Genomic DNA, 23,572 nt, shown 5'->3' with positions numbered 1-23,572 from the left:
CAGCATGTCTGCATGGTTTGGGGGAAGGTGCAGGGAAATTGAGCTCATCTGGGTTGCAGAGTGGGGAGGTCTGGGGAGCTGGGTTGGGCTGCGGGGTGGGGGTGTGTGTATGGAGCTCAGAGCTCAGTTTGGATGCAGGAGGAGGAAGGTGCCGGGAACTGAGGCTAGACTCAAGGGGAGGGAAGGGCAGGGAATTGGTGCTTGGCTCAGCCATTTTGCAGGCTCTGGGAGTGTTGGGGTAGAAGGTTGGGGTGCTGAGCAAGCCATGGATATCCAGCCCAAACTGCTGCACCCTCACATCCACAAGCCCATGGCTTGCTCAGCACCCTAACCTTCCACCTGAGCCCAGCACTCCCAGAACCTGGAGCTCTCTCCCCGAGCTAACATCCCCTTCTCCTGCATCCAAATTCCCTCCCAGAGCTTGTACTTCTCACCCCTTCACACACCCAAATCCCTCATTCCCACCCCACACCTCCTGTCTCAACCTAGTGAGAGTGTATAAGGGCTGGAGATAGCAAGTGATGGAGAGGAGGGGAACAGAGTGGATGAGGCCTCAAGGAAGGAGGGTGGGGGATCTTGAGGAAGGAATGTGATTTTCATGCATTGGTGGGGATTTTCATGAATTGGTGGGTCCCTCTCCCCTCCCCCCCTTTTTTTCTTGACAAACCTAGGGGTTCCTTGAAAAGCTGAAAAGGGTTTCTCAGCCAAATAAAATTGGGAAACACTGACTTAAACAAACAATGGGTACTTATAGAGGTGCAAAATTGTTCTTGTCAGCGCTGCTCTTCTAACTTGAATAATCGAATTCACTATCTTTTTCTTTTTTTTCTTTCTCTTTTTTTCTTTTCCCCCCTTCTCCCCACTGTTTGGCCTTCCCTTATTTATTCTTGGATATGGACTTTTAATATTTCATTCATCTGAAGAAGTGGGTTGTGCCCACAAAAGCTCATGATGCCATCTACATGTTTTGTTAGTCTTTAAGGTGCTGCTAGACTATTCCTTGTTTTTTAAGTTTTTCCAGTTAGAGACGACTCAGCTACCCCTCTGATGCTAAGTACCTGGCATGTTTAAAAGTCTCAGGGGTTAATTGGTAACTAAGGTGCTACAGGATCATTTTTTTTAGAGACTAAAACAAAAATATATAAATAGAATCATGAGCTTTTGTGGGCACAACCCACTTCTTTGAATGACAAATATGGAGCAGGGAGCCCAGAGTTTGAAATATAATACCTTTGTGACCACAAAAACTCATGATACTGTTTATGTATTTTTATTAGTCTCTAAGGTGCTACTGGACACCATCATAGTCCGCCAAGCTCTCACATGGAACCCGCAAGGAAAACGCAAAAGAGGAAGACCTCAGACAACATGGAGAAGATCTACTGAGATTGAAGGACAACAACTGGGGTACTCCTTGAGTCAGCTAGAGGTTTTGTCTCAAGACAAAGTGAAGAGGAGGAAACTTGTAGATGACTTATGCTCCACTCAGAGTACAAGGGTTTAAGAAGAAGTAGTAAATTGTTGGACTTTCAATTCTTTTGACGAGACTCTGTCTGGGGGTCTGGGCATGCCCCACTCCTCTGGCTAGGCCTGGTAGGAAGCCAGGCAGAGACAAGTCCTCTCGTAAGGATAAGAGGAAGAAGAGTGACCAGCCAGAGGACAAGCTGGAAAAGCCTCAAAAGACATCAAGCCAGCATCTGGGTCACATTCATCAATGTTTGAGGTCCGTTTCCCCTCCTTGACAGAGCCCTTCCAGGCCGCACAGGATATAAGAGCTAGGCTGGTACCACTCCTGTTACTGAACAGGCCCTAGCACAGAGGTGAACCACTGTTCTTCAGCCCTTGATCTCCTTGTATAGTCCCATCATGTTTTCCTCCAGCGTCTGAGAAGAGAATGCCCTGAAGTCTCCATAGGTCTGCATGTGAGAGACTGGGGCATGACACGCAATTGCCTGCATTGCTGGAGTTGGTGCACAGACCTGTGCAGGCACGTGCCCCCTGGCACCAAAGGTATTGAAGGGATAGAGATTCTCCCTACTCGCTGCACCATCAGGACTCCTCTCCAAAGCACTAGCACTGTTCGCCATGCTGTAGATACTCGCTGGCACTGAGCCTTCCCAGCCATAGAGGCACATCCTGCTTACCCCATTGCCCATCCAGACACCAGGATCTTCTCTCTGCTACTGTTCCCTGGATTTGAGGAGTGGCTCTTCAGGGCTTCATAGCTCCCATAGACCCTCTGGATATTCCTGGTCTGTCAGTGGCAGAGTCCTGGCACTGGAAGAGTCACTGCTCTTGCTCCTTGTCTTGGGCGTCAGTGAGCGTCCACTCCTACAGCATGGCTTCCGAGGCAACTTCCATTCCTTTGGCACAGCAGTCAGCACAGTCCTCGGTGCCATTGATGTGGACACTGCTGGTGCCGTCCCAAGGCATGCTATGGCCGCCATCTCAGTGGCAGGTGCATTGGTGCCCATGGACTTCCTAGGGTTTCCCGTTACCTGCTCGGTTGCTGGAGTATTCCAATATGCCTCAGTGCCACCAGGGTCTCATGGGCCTCAAGGGGTATGGGGACACCAGCCTGCCCTCAACAGATGGCAGGGGCAAGTGACCAACCCTTGCCTTGTGTGGAGCACAACCAGCCTTGGCCACCTCCTCTTCATATGAGGCGATTGTGTCTTCTCCCCCAGTGCTGCCCCTGGAGGACTTGAGAGCCCACTGGGACCTCCTGAGGTGGGTGGCTAACAGCTTGGGTCTCCAGGCTGAGGGGGTGCAAGAGTCCTCAGACTCATTGTTTGGGGTCCTCAGATCAGCAGGGTCGGACAGGGTAGCCTTGCCTCTGCACAAGGTGGTTGCTAAGATTGCCAAGCCTCTCTGGCGACCCCCTCCTCTAGCCAAACAAAAGTACTTTGTCCCTGCGGGGGACTGTGACTACTTCTACACCCACCCACCATCCAAATCCCTTGCGGTGGAGTCAACCACAGGGAGTAACAGGGCCAGCCGGCAGCTGTCTCCAAGAATAAACACTCCAAACACTTGGACTTGTTTGGTATAAAGATTTATTCTTTGGCCAGTTTTCAGCTAAGGGTGAAGAACCACCAGGCTTTGTTCATCAGGTATGAGGTGAATATCTGGCAGGTGCTGGCCAGATTTGAGATGACCTTGTCTGAATAAGGAGAATAAGGCCCTGATCAAAGAGGAGTCTTCCATGGTGCTGGTGGCCTGGCAGGTGGCATCTTATGCTGCAGACTCAGCTGCTCGCTCTATGGTTTCTGCCTCCTCCACGAGGCATGCGGCCTGGCTTCTCCTGTTGGGCCTGTCTCTCTCTGGAGGTTGAGAACTCCATTCAGGACCTCTCTTTTGACACAGGTGCCCTGTTTGCAGAAAAGGCAGACACTAAGTTGCATGGGCTAAGGGACCCTCCTACAACCTTGAAAACTCCAAGCCTGTATGTCCCAGCGTCTGAGAGGAAGAGGTTTAAGCCCCAGTCCTCCCAACTAAAGGGCAATATCCCTTCAAGAAGAGAGCCCGTTCACGCCCCCGAAGTGGAAGCAGGGCAAGCTTTCCTTTTGAGGGTGCACCCGGGGATGACATACCGGACAGATTCTGCTACTTTTTTTCCTCAGACTCCACCCCTTCCTTCTGGCACTGTTCAGCATGGCTATTCCCTCCAGATCTCCTCCACATGTTCCTGTCACCCTCCCTAGAGAACCCATTCCAGTACTTCACCACCCTCCTAGTGAAATAGATTTTCCTAATATCCAACCTAGACATCTCCCACTGTAACTTGAGACCATTGCTCCTTGTTCTGCCATCTGTCACTACTGTGAACAGCCTCTCTCCATCCTCCTTGGAACCTCCCTTCACGAAGTTGAAGGCTACTATCAAATCCCCCCTCACTCTTCTCTTCTGCAGACTAAACAGACCCAAATCCCTCAGTCTCTCTTCATAACGCATGCTCTCCAGCCCCCTAATCATATTGGTCGCCCTCAGCTGGACCCTCTCCAATACGTCCACATCCTTTCTATAGTGGGGGGGCCCAGAACTGGACACAGTACTCCAGATGTGGACTCACCAGAGCTGAATAAAGGGGAATAATCACTTCTCTAGATCTGCTGGCAATGCTCCTCCTAATGCACCCTAATATACCATTAGCCTTCTTGGCTACAAGGGCACACTGTTGACTCATATCCAGGTTCTCATCCACTATAATCCCCAGAACTGTAATCCCAGAACTGCTACTTAGCCAGTTGGTCCCCAGCCTGTAAAAATGCTTGGGATTCTTCCGTCCCAAGTGCAGGCCTCTACACTTGTCCTTGTTGAACCTCATCAGTTTTCTTTTGGCCCTATCCTCTAATCTGTCTAGGTCACTCTGGACCCTATCCCTGCCCTCCAGCATATCTGCCACTCTCCCCAGCTTAGTGTCATCTGTAAACTTGCTGATGGTGCAATCCATCCCCTCATCCAGGTCATTAATAAAAATGTTGAACAAAACTGGTCCTAGAACAGATCCTTGGGGTACTTTACTAGAAAGTGACCGCCAACATGATATTGAGTTGTTGATCACTACACGTTGGGCTTGACGATCTAGCCAGCTTTCTGTCCATCTTAGAGTCCATTTATCCAATACATACTCCCTTAACATGCTGGCAAGAATATTGTGGAGACCATATCAAAAGCTTTGCTAAAGTCAAGGTATATCACATTCACTGATTTTCCCATATCCACAGACCCAGTTACCGTATCATAGAAGCTAATCAGATTTGTCAGGCATGATTTACCCTTCATGAATCCATGCTGACTATTCCTGATCCATTTACCCTCTTCCAAGTGCTTCAGAATGGATTCCTTGAGGATCCCCTCCATTATTTTTCCGGGGACTCAGGTAAACCTGACTGGTCTGTAGTTCCCTGGATTGTCCTTCTTCCCCTTTTTTAAAGATGGGCTGTACATTTGCCCTACTTCAGTCATCTGGGATATCTCCCGATCTCCAGGATTTTTGAAAGATAATGGCCAAAGGCTCCGCAATGACATTTGCAAACTCCCTTAGTACCCTCAGATGCATGAAATCTGGACCCAAGGATTTGTGTATGTCTAGCTTTTCTAAATAGTTCCTAACTTGTTCTTTCTCCACCAAGGGCTGTCCACCTCCTTCCACCTACTGTGTTGTCTAGTGCATTAGTCTGGGAGCTGACCTTTTCCGTGAAGACAGAGGCAAAGAAAGCATTGAGTACTTCAGCTTTTTCCACATCATCTGTCACTAGGTTACCTCCTTCATCCAGTAAGGGCCCCACACCATCTCTCTGATCACCCTCTTATTGCTAACATGCCTGTAGAAACCTTTCTTGTTACCCTTCACATACTTTGCTAGCTGCAATTCCTGATAACTCCCCTGAATTCTTGAGCAATATATTCATACTCCTCCCTAGTCATCTGTCCAATATTCTACTTCTCGTAAGCTTCCTTTTTGTATTTAAGCTCACCAAGGATTTCTCCAGAAAGCCAGTCTGCTCGCTTACCATATTAGCTTTTCTAGCTGCGCATCGGGAAGGTTTCTTCCTGTGCTTTCAATAAGGCATTTTTAAAATACTGCCAGCTCTTCTGGTCTCCTTTCCCCTTCATGTAAGCATCCTAGGGGATTCTGTCCATCATTTCTCTGAGGGAGTCAAAGTCCGTTTTTCTGTATTGCAGGGTGTGTATTTTGCTACTCTTCTTTCTTCCTTTGGTGAGGATCCTGAAATCTACCATCTCATGATCACTGCTTCCCAGGTTGTCACCCACCAATACTTCCCCTACTAGTTCCTCCCTGTTTGTGAGCAGCAGGTCAAGCTGCGCATGGTCCCTAGTCGGTTCCTTCAGCACTTGTACCAAGAAGTTATCCCCAATGTTCTCCAAAAACTTCCTGGATTGTCTGTGTTCTGCTGTATTGGTCTCCTAACAGATGTCAGGGTGATTAAAGTCCCCCATGAGAACCAGAGCCTGTGATCTGGAAGCTTCTCTCAGTTGTCTGAAGAAAGCCTCATCCACCTGATCCGGTGGTCTATAGCAGACACCAACCACAACATCACCCTCGTTGCTTCCACCTCTATACTTAACCCATAGACTCTCAGCAGGCTTTTCTCCCTCTACATACTGGAGCTCTGAGCAATCATACAGCTCTCTTACATACAATGCAACTCCTTCTCCTTTTCTCCCCTGCCTGTTCTTCCTGAACAGTTTATATCCTTCCATGACAGTGCTCCAGTCATGCGAGTCATCCCACCAAGTCTCCGTTATTCCAATCAAATCATAGTTCTCTGACTGGGCCAGGGCTTCTAATTCTTCTTGTTTTTTGTTTCCCATGCTTCTTGTATTTGTGTACAAATACCTTACATAACCAGCTGATCGCCCTACCTTCTCCATTCGAGTCGGGGTCCTCCTTTGTTTCTCGTTCCTCCTTGTGTTTCTTCCCAGTATCTGACTTCCTCACTTACCTCAGGGCTTTGGTCACCATCCCCCAATGAACCTAGTTTAAAGCCCTCCTCACTAGGTTTGCAAGCCTGTCTGCGAAGATGCTCTTTCCTCTCTGGGGGTATGTCTACACTACCCCGCTAGTGCGAACTAGCGGGGTAATGTATGCATACCGAACGTGCAAATGAAGCCCGGGATTTGAATTTCCCGGGCTTTATTTGCATAAGCCGGCCGGCGCCATTTTTAAATGCCGGTTTGTTCGAACCCCGTGCCGCGCGGCTACACGCGGCACGGGCTAGATAGTTCGGACTAGCAAGCCATTCCGAACTATCTGTATACCTCGTTCCATGAGGTGTACAGATAGTTCGGAATAGCTTGCTAGTCCGAACTATCTAGCCTGTGCCGCGTGTAGCCGCGCGGCACGGGGTTCGAACAAGCCGGCATTTAAAAATGGCGCCGGCCGGCTTATGCAAATAAAGCCCGGGAAATTCAAATCCCGGGCTTCATTTGCACGTTCGGTATGCATACATTACCCCGCTAGTTCACACTAGCGGGGTAGTGTAGACATACCCTTGGTTAGGTGGATCCCATGTCTTACCCATAATCCCTTTGTGTATGGACCTGGCAAAAACAATATAGCAGACTCCAGCCACTAGGCTGCCAACCTGTAAAATGTCAGACAAGAAGTATTATGTGGCACCCCAAGGAGCAAATTACCTTTTCTTGCACCCTACCCCAAACTCATTAGTTGTGGTGGCTATCAACTATAGGGGCAGGGAAGAAGCAACTCGTACCACCCCATGTGACAGAGACTGGAAAAAACTTTTTGGAAGAAAGGTATACTCTTTGGCTACCCTTCAACTAAAGATCGCCAACTATGCAGCCCTATAGGTTAAATATACACAACTTTTTTGAACAGAAGGCACCCTTTATTGAACAACTTCCAGATAACAAAAGAGAATAGTTCAAAGCCAACATCAGTGAAGAGATGCTTATTTCTTGCATTGCCTTTCAGGCTGCCCCTTGGTTTCGCTGATACAACTGCCTCATCTGACTCCACAGTAGTTATCATGCAACGGGCATTGTGGCTGCAGCTGTTTCCCCAAGGAGGTTCAACCACTGGGAAGGACCTGCCCTTTGAAGTTGAAGTTGTTAACAGAAACCATTGACTCTTCTCCCCATATCCTAAAGGACTCTGTCTACTTTAGGATTTCACGTCCCTGTAATGACGAGAAAGTAGGCCAGAGTCTTCAATCAGAAATTCAGACCTATTTCCTTCACACAGCCTCAGAGGCATTATGATAATAGACATAAGCAGTGTGAAAACAGACACAGACAACCAGTTGATCACTCAGCACCATCCCAGCCCTCAACTTCATGCCAGAAATTTTGAAGGCTTGGTCGAAGGCAACACAGCCCCAAACTCTCCAAGGCTATTTCCAAGTTCCCTCACACCATTTGGGAACAGACTATCATCTTTCTACCAAGCGTGGACTGGCATCACTATGGACAAGGGAGAGCTAGAACTAGCATGGAATGGTTAGAATGTAGAATCATAGAACACTAGAACTGGAAGGGACCTCAAGGGGTAATTGAGTCCAGTCCCCTGCCCTCATGGCAAGACCAAATACCATCTAGACCAGGGTTTCCCAACCTATGGGTCGGGACCCAAATATGGGTCGCCATTACATTTCAAAAGCATTGCCAAGTGGCTCCCCAGGTGGTTCTGCCCTCCCTCCTCCCCCCATTTTTGAATTGCCTTCCTGAATTGTCAAAATGGGTCCCCATCTGGAAAAGGTTGGGAACTGCTGATCTAGACCATCCCTGATAGATGTCTATTTAACTTGCTCTTAAATATCTCCAGTGATGGAGATTCCACAAACTCCCTAGGCAATTTATTTCAGTATTTAACCACTCTGACAGTTAGGAAGTTTTTCCTAATGTACAACCTACATCTCCCTTGCCGCAGTTTTAGTCCATTGCTTCTTGGTTACTGCATCCCCTTTACAACTCTCTCTCCTAGCCCCCACCAGCTGTCCTCCTTCAGTGACACATCTCACAAGACTGCTCTCATGCAAGAACTGAACCACCTCCTGCAACTGGGAGCAAGAGAACATGTATCTCAGCAACACAAGAGGAAAGGGTTCTAGTCCCATAATTTCTTATGATAAAGAAAATTGGGGGATGGAGACCTATCATCAGTTTACACAACCTCAGCCAATTCATCAGTAGATACCACTTCAAGATGGAAATCCTTGCCACTATAATCCCTGCCTTGCAGAAGGGAAACTGTCTGTCTAACCTTGACCTACAGGATGATTATTTACTTTTTGCACACAGACCTTTCCTCCACTTTGCAATCCACAATTATAATTTCCAATACACAGTACTTCCTTTTGGACTCTCATCTGCTCCAGAAGTCTTCTGTGAAGTCCTAGCAGTGGCAGCAGCACATCTCTACAAAATGGGAATCGTCATCTTCCCATATCTGGACAATTGCCTATTAAAAGCACCCTCCTTTCGACAGAACGTGTGGTGACCATCGCCAGAACTCTGCTGGACAATCTGGGTCTACAACTGAATTTCCAGAGATGCACACTGACACCCATGCACTGCTTAGCGTTCAGAGGTGCTCACCTAGACTGTACAATTGCTATAGCATCACTCCCGTTGCACAGAGCTACAGCAATCACCGACCTGATTTCCATAGTACAACACAGCCAACAGGTTACAGCAAGGCTTTGTCTCCAACTATTGGGCCATATGGCCACAGCCAGGCTGTGTCTACACTGGACCACTTATTCCGGAAAATCAGCTGCTTTTCTGGAATAAGCTGCGAGCTGTCTACACTCCATGTGCACATGGCCACCATTATGGTCTTCCACCCTCCCATTGATGGGTTCTCCATATTTGCACACTCCATCTCTAAGAGATTCTGGAGGGCCCTACAAAACTTTCACCCACCGCCTGCACCCATACCCCCCATGTGGGACCTGGGACTGGTCCTCCACTTGCTCACATGCCACCCTTTGAACCAATGGCAACTTCATCACTTACCTTTCTTATGATGAAAATGTTGTTCTTTCTGGCAATCACGTCCACAAGGAGGGTTAGCAAACTCGCAGCCCTCATGGCCTTGCCTCCGTACTCATCTTTTCGCAGGCACAAGATTATTCTATGAACCCATTTGTCCTTCCTACCCAAAGTTGGTTCTGAATTCCATATCAATGAGACAATAGTCCTTCCCACCATCTGCTCAAAACCACACCGCTCCATGGGAAAAGCTATATTGCACACTTTAGACATTAAAAGAGCAATTGCCTTCTATCTGGATAGGACTTAACCCTTTTGACTATCCCAGAGATTGCTGGAATCCCTGGCTGAGACATCGAAGGGAAAACCACTATCTTCTCAGTGCATATCAAAGCTGATAACATCATGCATTACTACCTGCTACTCGCTCCAGAATAGGACATTACCAATGACTCCGAAGGCCCATTCTACCAAAGTGATGGTGACATCGGCTGCTTTCCTCAAGGGGGGGGTCTCACTCCAGGAAATATGCAATGCAGCAACATGGTTGTCAAATCACACTTTCATAAAGCACTACGCCATTCCACCATGCTCTACAACTGATACTGCATTAGCTACTGAGGTTCTCTCCACAATCTGTAGCAATTAATCAAAGCCCACTGTCCATCTGAACGGGCACTGCTACACAGTCACCAACAGTGGTGCACCCATGGGGACATCATTTGAAGAAGAAAGAGAAGTTATTCACATTCTGCAGTAACGATTGTTCTTTGAGATGTGTGTCCCTGTGGGTGCTCCACTACCCACCTTTCTCCCCACTTCTTTGGGCAATAATAGCAGCCCATGGGGGCATCAAAGAAGAAACAGAGGGGAAAGCGGGCTGCGTGTGCTACTTCAAAGGAGGGAATGCCATTCTCCACTTGCACGTGCACAGCCAACCTGATCACTGCTTCACAAGTGTCCGATCCATAGCACCAGGATGAGCCCGACACCAACAGTAGAGCACCCACAGGGACACACATCTCGAATAAATCGTTATTGCACAGAGTAACTTCTCTTTAGGGTGCATTGAGAGGAGCCTTTCCAGCAGATATAGGGAAGTGATTATTCCCCTTTATTTGGCTCTGGTGAGGCCATATCTTTAGTATTGCATCCAGTTCAGGGCTCTCCACTATAGAAAGGATGTGGCTGCGTTGGAGAGGGTCCAGTGGAGGGCAACCAAAATGATTAGGGGGCTGGAGCGCATGACCTACAAGGAGAGACTGAGGGATTTGGGCTTATTTAGTCTGCAGAAGAGAAGAGTGGGGGGGGGGGGGGATTTGATAGCAGACTACAACTTCCTGAAGGGAGTTTCCAAAGAGGATGGAGAAAGGCAGTTCTCAGTAGTGACGGATGGCAGAACAAGAAGCAACGGTCTCCAGTTACAGTGGGGGAGATCTAGGTTGGATATTAGGAAAAACTATTTCACTAGGAGGGTGGTGAAGTATGGGAATGGGTTACCTAGGGAGATGGTGGAATTTCCATCCCTTGAGGTTTTCAAGTCCCAGCTTGACAAAGGCATAGCTGGGATCATTTAGTTGGGATTGGTCCTGCTTTGGGCAGGGGGCTGAACTTGATGACTTCCTGAGGTCTCTTTTAGCTCTAGGATTCTATGATTCTTTGAACCTGTGCAGTGGGTCAGCTCAAATAAGAGTATAAATTGAACTTCAAGTATGCTTGGGCCTTGTTTTGATCCAGCACTAAATTTCAACCAGAAAGAGTAAGATATGGAATAAGACATACAGACAGCAATTAAAAGATGAAATTAACACAATACCAGAATTTTTAAAAGCTATAATTTGCTCTCCAGAACACCTCTTAGCTAACATTTGGAAGCCCAGTCTTCACCTACTATACCTAGCAATCCTATTTCCTAATGAAGAACCTAAATGAACACTACAATAATCCTAGAGAAAAATGTGTTTAAAAATCTACGGTCCCACTACAGAGGGTACAAAATACAATGTGCCACATCTACTTCATAAGGCAGAGTCTTAGGGAGGTTACGGAGGCATTGTCGAGGATTATCTGGCCCTCTGACTACTACCCCATGCTACTCATCCATGTGGGCACAAATGATACTGCCAGGTGTCACACTGAGCGGATCAAGTGTGACTACAGGGCTTTGGGAGTACTGGTGAAGGAGTTTGGAGTGCAGGTGGTATTCTCTTCTTCCTGTCAAAGGTAGGGGCCCAGGCAGAGAGAGGTGCATCCTGGAGGTGAATGCCTGGCTGCGACGATGGTGTCACCAGGAGGGATTCGGCTTCCTTGATCACGGGGTGCTCTTCCAGGAAGGACTGCTTGGCGGAGATGGAGTTCACCTTTCCAGGAGTGGGAAGGCCTTGTTTGGACACAGACTGGCTAACCTTGTGAGGAGGGCTTTAAACTAGGTTTGTCGGGGGCAGGTGAGCAAAGCCCACAGGTAAGTGCTGCATGTGCGGGACTGGGAGATGGGTTGGAAATGGGGGGGACTACAGCCTATAATGGCAAGGAGAAAGGAGGGTCAGGGCACAACAGGGAGGCAAGATCAAATCAGTATCTTAGATGCCTATATACAAATCCAAGAAGTATGGGTAATAAGCAGGAAGAACTGGAATTGCTAACCAATAAATACAACTATGATATCATTGGTATTACAGAAACCTGGTGGGATGGGACGCATGATTGGAATGTTGGTATGGAAGGGTACAGCTTGCTCAGGAAGGACAGACAGGGAAAAAAGGGAGGAGGGGTTGCCTTGTATATTAAAAATGTACACACTTGGACTGAAGTGGAGATGAACGTAGGAGATAGCTGTGTAGAGAGTCTCTGGGTTAAGCTAAAAGGGGTAAAAAACGAGGGTGATACCATGCTAGGAGTCTACTACAGGCCACCTAGCCAGCTGGAAGAGGTGGATGAGGCCTTTTTTAAACAATTAACAAAACTATCTAAAGCCCAAGATTTGGTGGTGATGGGGGACTTCAACTATCCAGACATATGTTGGGAAACTAACACAGTGAGGCACAGGCTATCCAATAAGTTTCTGGACTGCATTGGAGACAACTTTCTGTTTCAGAAGGTTGAAAAAGCTACCAGAGGAGAAGCTGTTCTGGATTTGGTTTTAACAAATAGGGAGGAACTAGTTGAGAACTTGAAAGTGGAAGACAGTATAGGGGACAGTGATCATGAAATAATAGAGTTCATGATCTTAAGGAAAGGTAGAAGGGAGACCAGCACAATTGAGGTAATAGATTTCAGGAAGGCAGATTTTGATAAGCTCAGAGAACTTGTAGGTAAGGTCCCATGGGAAGCAAGACTGAAGGGAAAAACAACTGAGGAGAGTTGGAAGTATTTCAAAGGGAAGTTGTTAAGGGCCCAAAAGCAAACAATTCCGCTGTGTAGGAAAGATAGAAAATATGGCAAAAGACCAGCTTAACAAGGTGATCTTGCACAATCTCAAAATAAAAAAGGAGTCATATAAAAAATGGAAACTAGGACAACTAACAAAGGATGAATATAGGCAAGCAACACGGGAATGCAGGGGCAAGATTAGAAAGGCAAAGGCACAAAATGAGATCAAACTAGCTACAGGCATAAAGGGAAACAAGAAGACCTTTTATAAATACATTAAAAGCAAGAGGAAGACCAAGGACAGGGTAGGCCCACTGCTTAGTGAGGAGGGAGAAGCAGTAACAGGAAACTTGGAAATGGCGGAGATGCTCAATGACTTCTTTGTTTCGGTCTTCACCGAGAAGTCTGGAGGTGTGCCTAACGTAGTGAATACAAGCAGAGAGAGGGTAAGTTTAGAAGATAGGATACACAAAGAACAAGTTAAAAATCACTTAGGAAAGTTAGATGTCAGCAAGTCACCAGGTCCTGATGAAATGCATCCCAGGATACTCAAGGAGCTGATAGAGGAGGTATCTGAGCCTTTAGCTATGATCTTTGAAAAATCATGGCAGACAGGGGAGATTCCAGAAGACTGGAAAAGGGCAAATATTGTGCCCATCTATAAAAAGGGGAATAAGAACAACCCAGGAAACTACAGACCGGTCAGTTTAACGTCTGTCCCAGGGAAGATAATGGAGCAGGTAATTAAGGAAATCATATGCAAGCACTTGGAAGGTAATAAAGTGATAGGGAATAGCCAGCATGGGTTTGTGAAGAACAAGTCATGCCAAACTAATCTGATAGCTTTCTTTGATAAGATAACGAGCCTTGTGGATAAGGGAGAAGCGGTGGATGTCATATACCTAGACTTTAGTAAGGCATTTGATACGGTCTCGCATGAGATTCTTATTGATAAACTAGGCAAATATAACTTAGATAGGGCCACGATAAGGTGGGTGCATAATTGGCTGGATAACCGTAGTCAGAGAGTTGTTGTTAACGGTTCTAAATCCTGCTGGAAAGGGATAGCAAGTGGAGTTCCGCAAGGGTCTGTTTTGGGACCCGTACTGTTCAATATCTTCATCAATGACGTAGATATTGGGATAGAGAGTACGCTTATTAAGTTTTCAGATGATACCAAACTGGGTGGGGTTGCAACTTCTTTGGAGGATAGGGACATAATTCAAAATGACCTTAGCAAGTTAGAGAAATGGTCAGAGGTAAACAGGATGAGGTTTAATAAAGAGAAATGCAAAGTGCTCCACTTAGGAAGGAACAATCAGTTCCATACATACAAGATGGGAAGCGACTGTCTAGGAAAGGAGCATGGCAGAAAGAGATCTAGGGGTCATAGTGGACCACAAGTTGAATATGAGTCGTCAGTGTGATGCTGTTGCAAAAAAAGCAAATATGATTCTAGGTTGTATCAACAGGTGTGTTGTAAGCAAAACTCGTGAAGTCATTCTGCCGCTCTACTCTGCACTAGTTAGGCCTCAGCTGGAGTACTGTGTCCAGTTCTGGGCGCCACATTTCAAGAAAGATGTGGAGAAATTGGAAAGGGTACAGAGAAGAGCAACAAGAATGATTAAAGGTCTAGAGAACATGACCTATGAAGCCAGGCTTCATGAACTGGGCTTGTTTAGTTTGGAAAAAAGAAGATTAAGGGGGAACATGATAGCGGTTTTCAAATATCTAAAAGGGTGTCACAAGGAGGAAGGAGAAAATTTGTTCCTCTTGGTTTCTGAGGACAGGACAAGGAGTAATGGGCTTAAAGTGCAGCAGGGGAGGTTTAGATTGGACATTAGGAAAAAATTCCTAACTGTCAGGGTGGTCAAATATTGGAATAAATTGCCAAGGGAGGTGGTGGAATCTCCCTCTCTGGAGATATTTAAGAACAGGTTAGATAGACATCTGTCAGGGATGGTGTAGACGGAGCTTGGTCCTGCCTTGAGGGCGGGGGGGCTGGACTCGATGACCTCTTGAGGTCCCTTCCAGTCCTATTATTCTATGATTCTATGATTGATATGTATGCTGTGTAGCCATGTCAGTCCCAGAATATTAGAGAGGTAAGGTAGGCGAGATATCTGTTGATGAAAAAGACAAGGGTTTGAGCCACACAAGCCTCTTATAGTTAGAAGAAGAGTGTGGTGTAGTTCAGAAGTTTGACACTGTCACTAATAGATAGTTGTCCAATAAAAGTATCACCTCACCCACCTTGTCTCTTTGAATTATTGTGAGTTCAAGTGTAGTAACTGTTGCTTTTGAGCAGTTAATCCTTTGTCTCACTGAACAACATCACAAAGTAGCTTTATTCTTTAGCACACCAGAAGAAGAAGTAAGATATCTATCAGCAGCACTGCAGAATGACCCCAGGTAATAAAAACTCCAGAGTACAAAGATTGTGAGGTATAGCTGTCCTGTTTGCACATCACAGAGAGGTATCAAGATAACACCAGTTCTGACCAAGTTCTGGAATTCTCTCACTTGATAATCAGAAGTGTTTGCTCTTGGTATTTTGTTTTGTGGCAAACAAGTTCACTGAGGGCAGATCTAGACTACACTTTACTTTCAAAAGAAGATCTGTAAATTGGGTGGAAATTTGCATATCTTCTTCCGATCGCTTTTTGAAAGAGGTTTTTTTGAAAAAGCAAGCAGTCTGAACGCAGTTCTTTGGGGGGAAAAAAACCCTTTTTTCAAAAGAACCTGTAAACCTCATTTTTTGAGGAAGAACGGTTATTTTGAAAAGAGGGGTTTTTTTTTGAATGAACTGCATCTAGACTGCTTGCTTTTTTTTAAAAAAAAACACACTTACAAAAAAGCGATCGGAAGAAGATACGCAAATTCCCGCCAGGAGAGCTGGCAGTATTTTAAAGAAGCTTTACTGAAGGCACAGAAAGAAACCATCCCAATGCGTAGCAAGAGAAGCAAACGTGGTAGGAGACCGGATTGGCTTACAGGGGAAATCTTTGGTGAACTTAAGCACAGAAAGGGAGCTTACAAAAAGTGGAAACTTGGACAAATGACCAGGGCGGGGTATAAATATATAGCTCAAGAATGCCGGGGGGTTATCAGGAAGGCAAAAATGCAGTTGGAATTGCAACTGGCAAAGGATATGAAAGATAACAAGAAAGGTTTCTACAGACATATTAGCAAGAAGAAGGTGATCAGAGAGGGTGAGGGGCCCCTACTGGGTGAGGGATGTAACCTAGTGACAGATGATGTGGGGAAAGCTGAAGTACTCAATGCTTTCTTTGCCTCTGTCTTCATGGACAAAGTCTGCCCCCAGCCTAATGCGCTAAGTGACACAAGATGGGATGAAGATGGTCAGCCCTTGGTGGGTAAAGAACAGGTTAGGAACTATCTAGAAAAGCTAAACGTACACAAATCCATGGGTCCAGATTTCATGCATCTGAGGGTAATGAGGGAGTTGGCAAATGTCATTGAGGAGTCTTTGGCCATTATCTTTGAAAAGTCATAGAGATCGGGAGAGATCCTGGATGATTGGAAAAAGGCAAATGTAGTGCCCATCTTCAAAAAAGGGAGCTATAGGCCGGTCAGTCTTACCTCGGTTCCTGGAAAAATCATGGAAGGGATCCTTAAGGAATCCATTTTGAGGCACTGGGAAGAGGGGAAAGTGATCAAGAATAGTGAGCATGGATTCACAAAGAGCAAGTTGTGCCTGACCAATCTGATTAGCTTCTATGATGAGGGACTGGCTCTATAGACATGGGAAATTCAGTGAATGTGATATACCTTGACTTTAGCAAGGCTTTTGATATTCTTGCCAGCAAGTTAAGGGAATGTGGATTGGATAAATGGACAGTAGGATGGATAGAAATCTGGCTAGACGGCCGAACCCAGCGGGTAGTGATCAATGGCTCGATGTCAGGATCGCGGTCGGTTTCTAGCGGAGTGCCCCAAGGTTCGGTTCTAGGACCGGTGTTGTTCAACATCTTTATTAATGACCTGGATGAGGGGATGGATTGCACCCTCAGCAAATTTGAGGATGACACTAAGCTAGGGGGAGAGGTAGATACGCTTGAAGGCAGAGATAGAGTCCAGAGTGACTTAGACCTATTGGAGGATTGGGCCACAAGAAATCTGATGAGGTTCAACAAGGACAAGTGCAGAGTCCTGCACTTGGGACGGAAGAATCCCAAGCATAGTTACAAACTGGGGACCAACCAGTTAAGTAGTAGTTCTGCAGAAAAGGACCTGGGGGTTACAATGGATGAGAAGCTGGATATGAGTCAAGAGTGTGAGAAGGCTAATGGCATAATAGGTTGCATTAAGGGGAGCATTGCCTGGAGATCCAGAGATGTGATTATTCTCCTTTATTCGGCTTTGGTGAGGCCGCATCTGGAGTATTGTGTCCAGTTCTGGGACCTCCACTACAAAAAGGATGTGGACACATTGGAGAGGGTCCAGCGGAGGGCAACCAAAATGATTAGGGGGCTAGAGCATATGACTTATGAGGAGAGGCTGAGGGACTTGGGTCTGTTTAGTCTGCAGCAGCGAAGAGTGAGGGGGGATTTGATAGCAGCCTTCAACTTCCTGAAGGGAGGTTCCAAAGAGAATGGAGAAAGGCTGTTCTCAGTAGTGACAGATGGCAGAACAAGGAGCAGTGGTCTCAAGTTGTGGTGGGAGAGGTCCAGGTTGGATATTAGGAAAAACTGTTTCACTGGGAGAGTAGGGAAGCACTGGAATGGGTCACCTAGGGAAGTAGTGGAGTCTCCATCCCTAGAGGTGTTTAAGTCTCGGCTTGACAAAGCCCTGGCCAGGTTGATTTAGTTGGGATTGGTCCTGCTTAGAGCAGGGGGCTGGACTTGATGACCTTCTGAGGTCTCTTCCAGCTCTATGGTTCTATGAATTTATCTAGTGTTTTCTTGAATCCTGTTAAAGTCCTGGTCTTCAACGCATCCTCTGGCAAGGAGTTCCACATACTGACCGTGCACTGTGTGAAGAAAAACTTCCTTTTGTTTATTTTAAACCTGCTACCTATTAATTTCATTTGGTTACCCTTAGTTCTTATATTGTGGGAGCAAGTAAATAACTTTTCCTTATTCACTTTGTGCACACCAGTCATGATTTTATAGACCTCTATCCTTTACCCCCCCCCCCCAGTCTCCTTTTTTCCAAGCTGAAAAGTCCCAGTCTTTTTAATCTCTTCATAGGGGACCCATTCTAAACCCCTAGTCATTTTTGTTGCCCTTCTCTAAACCTTTTTCAATGACAATATACCTTTTTGAGATGAGACAACCACATCTGTACACAGTATTCAAGTTGGTTTTATATAGAGGCAATAAAATGTTGCCATAGTTTTATATAGAGGCAATAAAATGTTCTCTATCTTATTCCCTGTCCCTTTTTAAATATTCCTAACATTGTTTGTTTTTTGGACTGCTGCTCCACATTAAATGGATATTTTTTCAGAGAACTATTCACAATGACTCAAAGATCTCTCTTGAGTAGTTGTAGCTAAATTAGTCGCCATCATATTGTACGTATATGTGGGAATATTTCTCCAAAGTGCATTACTTTTCCTTTACCAACATTAAATTTCATTTGCTATTTTGTTGCCCAATCACTTGGGGCTACACTATAGCGTTAATTTGTGTTAACTATTTCAAATTAAGTTAATTCGAACTAACGCATCTACACACAAAAGCTATTTCGAAATAGCGTTTTGCCATTTTGAAATAGCGCATCCACAGAGTGGACCCTGAACTGAAGTTAAGATTGACTGGAACCAGTGCCAGCAGGGTATCAGACTAGGACTTAGTGTGTGGGGCTGCTGCCTGAGGCTAACTGAGCTCCATGCTTAAAGGGCCCTACCCTGACCCTAGACAGACAGTTCTCAGTGTTCACCGCTTGCTTGTCTACCTCGATAAGGGACAGTAAAGTAATCATGTCTTGGAGTGCCTTGAGTGCCTGCACTCGGGACACCACAGAACTCGGCCACATGGAGCCAGAGCTGCCCCTGAGCATGCCGGTGCATCTCGTGGGGTCGTTGCCATCAGCCCAGCTGCAGGCTGCCGTCCGAGGGATCCATCGGGGGGCTGTCAGGATCCAGGAGGCCCTGCGGGAGAGCGTCCAGCCCGAGCAGCCTTCAGAGCCACCCTGGTCCTCCCCACCGGGAGCTCATGCCCCATTCCTGCCTCACGTCCTTCCACTTACCCCTCCCTAGCCCCCCTTCCTCATGTCCAACAAAAGACACGTATGTTCAAAAATAGAAACTGGATTTATTGAACAAAATGGGGGGGGTGAACCTCTGGGGAGACTGGGACAAGGAGGTGGGAGAGGGAAAGAGGGAGAAGGAGGGAGAAACCTGGGAGGAGGGAGCTGGAAGGGGGAAGCAAGGGGAAGAAGGGGGAGGGGAAGCTCACTGGACCAACTTGATTTTCATGCTCCTGGGTTCGCATGTGGCCTTTGGTGGCCAGTCTGGCAGCTATCCTACCATAGACGGCCGCGTTCCTCCATGTAGCACGGAGATCGTGGACATTGGGGGCATCCCCCCCAAACCTGAATAAGGTCCATCATCTCCTCCCTGGACCAGGAAGGCACTTGCCTTCTCCGCCCGTGAGGCTCCTGGGAGCTGGCAGACTGCTCCTGGGGAGCGGTGGAGGGCTGGCTGATAGTGGCTTGCTGGTTCATGTTTTTGGGCCACTGGGTCAGGGGCCCTCGTGGCCACTGCTGGCTCTGGGCTGGCAGGCTTGGAGCTGGCCCAGGTATTGTGGCCAGGGTCTACCCCTTTGATGGTTCTGGGGGTGGGGGAGAAGAGAGTAAGTTTTCCTGGTTGTGCCCAGAATGGCCACCAGTGCTCCCTAGGAAGGGCTGGAAGCTCCCTATTTAAAATTAAGTGTCTACAGCACACTTAATTCAGAATAGCTATTTCGAACTTGGCGTTACTCCTTGTCCAATGAAGTTTACCAAATTCAAATTAAGCACTCCGCTATTTTGATTTAATTTCGAAATAGCGGTTTGCATGTATAGATGCTATTAAAGTTAATTCAAAATAATTGCTATTTCAAATTAACTTTGCAGTGTAGACAGTGAAGCTCTTCACATCTGGTTTGGTTTTTTTGAGCAGTTTAATCCGCAAATTTTCCCACCTCACTGTCTACCCCTTTCTCCAGATATTTATAAATAGGTTGAATAGGATTGGTCCCAGTACGGACCCTTAGGGGACACCATTAATCACTTCTGACCATTCTGAAAACTGACCATTTATTCCCAGATTTTATCTGTCTTTTAACCAGTTATCAGTCCACGAGAGGACCCTTCTTATCCCATGACAACTTACTTTACCTTAAGGCTCATGTCAAAGGGAACTTGTCAAAGGCTTTCTGGAAATCCAAGTATACTATATCTACTGTATCGCCCTTGTCCACATGTTTGATGACCCCTTCAAAGAACTCTAGTAGATTAGTAAGGCAGGATTTCCCTTTACAGAAACAATGTTAACTTTCCCCCAACAAATTATTCTCATCTATGTATCTGACAATTTTATTCTTTAGTTGAAACTATAATAATTTTCCCAGTAGTGGTGCTAGTCTTACTGGTCTGTAATTGCCAGGATCACCACTAGGGCCCTTTTCAAATATTGGCATCATATTAGCTATCTTCCAGTCATTAAGTATAGAAGCTGATTTAAAGGATAGGTTGCAAACCATATTTAATAGTTCTGCAATTTCACATTTGAGTTCTTTCAGAACTCTTGGGTGAATGCCATCTGGTCGCGGTGACTTGTTACTGTGAAGTTTATCAATTTGTTCTAAAAGCTCCTCTGACACCTCAATCTGGGACAATTCCTCAGATTTGTCACCTAAAAAGAATGGCTAAAGTTTGGGAATCTCCCTAACATCCTCAGCCATGAAGACTGAAGCAAAGAATTCATTTAGTTTCTCCGAAATGACCTTATCTTTGAGTGCTCCTTTGGCATCTCGCTCATCCAGGGGCCCCATTGATTAGCAGGCTTCTTGCTTCTGATGTACTTAAAACACATTTTGCTATTACTTTCTGATTTTTTGGCTAGCTGTTTTTAAACTCCTTTTTTACTTATTGTATTTTTACACTTAAGTTGACAGAATTTATGATCCTTTCTGTTTTCCTCACTAGGATTTGACTTTCACTTTTTAAATTATGCCTTTTTATCTCAGTGCTTCTTTTACTTGCTTGTTAAGCCATGATGGCACTTTTTTGGTTCTGTTACTGTCTTTTTGCCCCCCAATGGATCACTGCCTTGTCATAGTTGGGGAGCTTGTGTGTCTCAGTGACCCCTAAGAGCTATGTCGGCAGGAGCCTAGTGCTCTTGGTAGGATCATCCATGCCGGACAGGTCGAAGGGTAGAGACCAGACTAAGTGTGATTCACTGGTCCTCCACGTTGGAGGTTCGGTTCAGGGCTAAAAAAAAAGTATTACAGAAACAGTAACGAAGAATTCTCCCACAACTTTGTGCGATGACCTTCCTAAGTCCTGTCTGGGAACCTGTATGACTGACAGTAGTGAAAGCCGTGAGGAGGCTACTGCCACGACAATGGACACCAAGACAAAGACCAGAATTGGATTCTGGAATGTATGAATGTTACAGTTCCACCCCTGACAGCTCCTGGAGTGACTGCCGTCCCATCAGATCCCCCTCAGTAATAGTTCGTGAGCCTCTTGGGGCTCGAATAATTCAGGTCTGCTGGGGAAGGGTCTCTCCAGGTCTCACCTTCTGTCCAAGTCTCAGCCCAAGACCCTAAGGATAGGAAGCCTACCTTCCTGTCCAGCTGGTGGGAGTGCCGCAACTCATCGGCCTGCGGGCTCCGTACTTGCCCTGTCCTGGACTGCTTCCTACGCCCCCTTAGGCAACGGCTACGGGGCCCCTCAGGGTCCGCCCGCTGCCTGGGGCAACCCTTCGCACTGCTCCCCCTCCTTCCCGTAGCCAAGGACTCCCACTCCCTTGCCTGCCTATAGCGCTGCCTACTCCTTCCTGCCGGTTCCCCCTTTCTCCGCACTGCCCCCCCCTTTACCTCCCTTAGCCGGGCCTTTTCAAAGGTGGTGCCATCCTCTCCAGATGCCAGCGCCTGCTCTCTTCCTCCTTCCGGACCCAGCCAGCTAAGCGCTACTGTGCAGGCGCTTGCAGCCGCAGCTAAACACTCTAGGCACTGCCGGGCATTGCGTTGCATTGGGGGGGGGGGGAAACTTTCCCCGTTGGCCCCCAGAACTCCGTCACAATGAACCATGTACGATATTGGCAAGTTAGTACAAATAGTTGCCAAAATGAGACAATACAATCTACACGACCTTGGTGTTAGTGAGAGTAGATGGACAAGATTGGGGAGACTGAAGACTTTTGCAGGAGAAACAGTGCTTTACTCCAGCAGAGACTATGACCAGCATCATGAGGGAGTGGCCATGATTCTTAAGAAGGGGATTGGGAAATGCTTGTTAGAGTGGAAACCTGTCAACAACAGATTGATGAGGGTCAGACTGAAAGGACAACAAGTGAATATCACCTTGATCCAGGTTTATGCTCCAACCAATGATGGTGAAGATATTTAAGACATCTTCTATGAGCAGCTTCAGGCAGAAGTGGAGTCTATACCACACCATGATCTTACCATCACCAGGGGTGATCTGAATGTCAAAGTGAGAAATAACACATACTATGACAGGGCCATGGGCAGACATGGGTGTAGCACCATGAATGATAATGGAGAGAGACTTGTAGGGTTTGTTCCATCAACAGTCTGGTCATTGGAGGGACTCTTCCCATACTGCGACATTCACAAGCTGACTTGTTTTTCACCAAATGGCAGAGACAAGAACCAGATAGACCACCTGATGATGAATGGTACATGGAGACGCTGCTTGCAAGATGTTAAAGTAAGGAGAGAAGTAGACGTTGGTAGTGATCACCATTTAGTAACAGCACTCGTGAAACTTAAACTGCGAAGAACAGGTATTAAGACATCCGTACAAAGACACTTCAGTGTCGAAAAACTACAAAATGTCACCACAAAGACTGCCTTCACCATTCAACTGAGGATCAGATTCAAGCTTTGCAAGATTTAAGGGGTGACGTATCTTGAGAACTAATATTAAGAACTCTATAGTAATGGGGGATTTTAATTATCCCCATATAGACTGGATACATGTCACCTCAGAAAGAGAATCATAGAATCATAGAACTGGAAGAGACCTCAGAAGGTCATCAAGTCCAGCCCCCTGCTCTAGGCAGGACCAATTCCAACTAAATCAACCCGGCCAGGGCTTTGTCAAGCCGAGACTTAAACACCTCTAGGGACGGAGACTCCACTACTTCCCTAGGTAACCCATTCCAGTGCTTCACCACCCTCCTAGTGAAATAGTTTTTCCTAATATCCAACCTGGACCTCTCCCACCACAACTTGAGACCATTGCTCCTTGTTCTGCCATCTGTCACTACTGAGAATAGCCTCTCTCCATCCTCTTTGGAACCTCCCTTCAGGAAGCTGAAGGCTGCTATCAAATCCCCCCCTCACTCTTCGATTCTGCAGACTAAACAGACCCAAGTCCCTCAGCCTCTCCTCATAAGTCATATGCTCTAGCCCCCTAATCATTTTGGTTGCCCTCCGCTGGACCCTCTCCAATGCGTCCACATCCTTTTTGTAGTGGGGGGCCCAGAACTGGACACACTACTCCAGATGCGGCCTCACCA

General features: G+C 46.6%; 1 protein-coding gene across 1 annotated transcript in view; it reads left to right on the top strand.

The window, feature by feature from the left end:
- Window positions 1-6,553, top strand: part of REEP2 (receptor accessory protein 2) — a 106,939-nt gene extending 100,386 nt beyond the window's left edge. Inside the window, exon 9 of the transcript XR_012900116.1 lies at window positions 1,278-6,553. The gene's annotated coding sequence lies outside the window, so the exon portion shown is untranslated. The remainder of the gene's footprint in view (window positions 1-1,277) is intronic.
- The last annotated feature ends 17,019 nt before the right edge of the window (window positions 6,554-23,572 follow it).

The sequence above is a fragment of the Pelodiscus sinensis genome, unplaced genomic scaffold (genome assembly GCF_049634645.1).
Source record: "Pelodiscus sinensis isolate JC-2024 unplaced genomic scaffold, ASM4963464v1 ctg55, whole genome shotgun sequence".
Lineage (NCBI taxonomy): Eukaryota > Metazoa > Chordata > Testudines > Trionychidae > Pelodiscus > Pelodiscus sinensis.
Note: the sequence above shows the minus strand (reverse complement) of the source record. Positions and strands in the feature narration are given on the sequence as shown.